The sequence below is a fragment of the Orycteropus afer genome, unplaced genomic scaffold (assembly GCF_000298275.1).
Source record: "Orycteropus afer afer isolate SDZICR_OR568_19922 unplaced genomic scaffold, OryAfe1.0 scaffold00010, whole genome shotgun sequence".
Lineage (NCBI taxonomy): Eukaryota > Metazoa > Chordata > Mammalia > Tubulidentata > Orycteropodidae > Orycteropus > Orycteropus afer.
In genome coordinates this window covers 19,834,756-19,837,620 of record NW_006921597.1, presented here as the reverse complement: position 1 = coordinate 19,837,620, position 2,865 = coordinate 19,834,756, and positions in this window count along the sequence as shown.

The window sequence follows — 2,865 nt, the reverse complement described above, 5'->3', positions numbered from 1 at the left end:
GACCGGACGGACCGACGCACGCGGGGTTGGACCACAGAACGCGCCAGGTTGAGGGCGGGCGTCCCAGCTCCGGGTCATTCTTTTTATGAATGTCAGGGGCATTGAGCTGGTGACGAAAACTGTCAGGGAGGGAGACGCTGGCCCCTTAGCCCCTCTATTAATTCCTCCACCTGCTCCCATCTCCTCATACCCCCAGTGCCCTTCCTCCCACCAAAACCCACTCTCAGGAAAATTATTTCCAGCTGAAGTGAATCACTGCACCCGATTCCGGGGCAGAAAGCGTCACCTGTCTTTTAATTTTCTAAATTAAAGAAATCTGGCTCAGTTCGCCTCTGTCAGTGTTGGCGGGAAATCTATTCGTCAAGTTTTAAGATTCCTTTCCCTTCCCTGCAGGTGTTCTGGTGGCGTAGTGGCTAAAGCATTCGGCTGTAATCGAAAAGGTCGGCGTTTGAACCTACCAGCCCCTCCTCAGCAGTAAGAGGAGGTAGTCTGCTTTCATAAAGACTTATAGTCTTGGAAACCTGTGGGGGCAGTTCTACTCTGCCCTAGAGGGTCACTGTGAGTCGGAATCGACTGGATGGCAGCAGGTTTAGTTTTAATTTTCCTCTTCGTGGTACTATGAAGTCCAGAGAACTTGGGGAAGGACCATTTACTTAAATCATGATGCTACTAGTTCAAACCCACCAGCCACTCCTCGGAAGGAAGGTTGGGCAATCCTACTTCCGTAGTGATACTGCCTCGGAAACCCAAGGAGGGGTCGCTATGAGTCGGGGCCGACTCAACGGCAAATAACAACAACAACAACAACAACAACTAGTTCACAGCTCTTGGGGCACAGCTCCACAGTCTGCAAGCCAGCTGGTCAGGAGAGGAGTTAGGCGAGAGGCTTTGGTGGTCTCCAGGATCCCACTTCTCCAGACACACACCACGTACATATTTCCGACCCCTAACATGCACATGCAGGGACTGTGTACAAGCTAAGATGGGTTTCCACTCCTAGAAACTCCAAAACTCTTCCCAGCCTGGGAGCAATCATTCATCCCTTAGTTCTAGCCGCTTGCCTCTTCCTGGAGGTCCAGTACCAGCTCTCTGCATCCCGTCCCCCCCTCCCCCGCCCGCCAAATAACACAATTCCAGCATAGTTTCTTTATTACATAATTTCCTAATGCTTAAGATGAAGGCCAAGGGAGCAGGTCTTCTTTAGGGTTACCCCCTGAAACATCAAGAAGCTGTCAACCTGTATGTGTTGTTGGGGGGCCTGGGAGTGGGGAGAGGAGGCTGTAGGAAGAGCCCAAACCAAAAAAAGAAAGAACAAACTCATTGCCATCGAATTGCTTTCAACTCATAGCAACCCTCATTGGGTTTCCCAGGCTGTAAATCTTTGCAGAAGTAGATGGCCCCATCTTCCTTCCACGGAGTAGCTGGGTTTGAACTACCGACTTTCTGGTTAGCAGCCAAATGCCTTATCTACTACATCACCAGAGCACCTTAGGAATAGCCTAGACCTTATTTAAAATGTGAGCTATTCTTGGGAAGGTGGACCCTGAGGGAGAATTTACCTTTTTATTCTTTCTAGTCTCTTAGGACAGCAAGAGCACAACTGAAAATAATGTAGCAATGGATTAGCCTGGTAAGAGTTTTAAAATGAAAGAATTTATATCTGTCACATATCTTTGACCATAAACTTAAGCAAATGTACTATCTTATCAAAGGGTATTAGCATTTTAACCTTATGCATAGTGTGAAAAGGGCATTTCCTGTTCACTTCAGGCATCAGTTAAAATGAGGAGGGTGTTCTTTCTGGAAGGCAGGAAATGGGAAATGCTGAAATCATGTAGCATCAGTCATCTACTATTGCATAACCAATGACCCCCAAACCTAGTGGCTTAAAACAGCAATATCCGATATCTTACAGTTTCTTCTGATCAGAAATTTAAGAGCAGCTTGGTGGACTGTTTTGGCTTGCTGGTCTCTCAGGCAATTACAGTCATATGTGAGTTGGGGCCACAGTTACTGGAAGGCATGACTGGGACCAGAAGATCACTTTCCAAGGAGGTTCACTTACATGACTCATTTGCATGGCTGCTGTTTGTGGGAGACCTCAGTATGTGTCATAAGGCCTCTCCCCAGGACTGTTTGTGTGTCCTCAAAGCATGGTGGCTGACTTCCCACAGAGCAGGATATCCTAGAGAGCAAGACAAAAGCCACAATGACCTACCTCTTTAAAGAAACACCAGTTAAAAATAAAAAATAAAATGATAAAAGTTGAAAAGCAACAACAAAAAAAAAAAGAAGAAGAAAAAGAAATACTGGTTACCTCCACTGTACTGTGTTCACATAGACCAGCACTGACATCAATATGGGAGAAGGCTACACAAGGGCATGAATACCAAGGCAGTGTCATTGGGGATCATCTTGGAGGCTGGCTCCACACACATAATATCTGAAGTCGTATCTATTTTTTTCAATCTTGAAAAATGTCAAACATACAAGAAAGTAAGAAAAGTGGTACAATGAACTCCCATATTTAATAATTACCAAGGAAACACTGTTATTTTACCTTGTATAATTCTTCCTAAAAAACACATGCTCCTCTCACTCTACTCCCTATCCACACATCCTATATTAACTTTCCTTAGACCTCTATGTTCCAAGGTCTCTCCTCTCCTTTTCTTCTTTCTGCAATGCTTTAAAGGGTAAGACTGAGACAGGTACTAAGAGAAAAGAAGGCTCATTATGTTGTGTACTAGTTTCAAGTGTGGGTGCCTGCAGTTTGAAGGGGTCAGCATATATTCCTCAGTAAGTCTTTCTCTTTAGCTCATTCAGAGGAAAATTCCTTTTTTTTTTTTTCTTTTTTACTTTTAT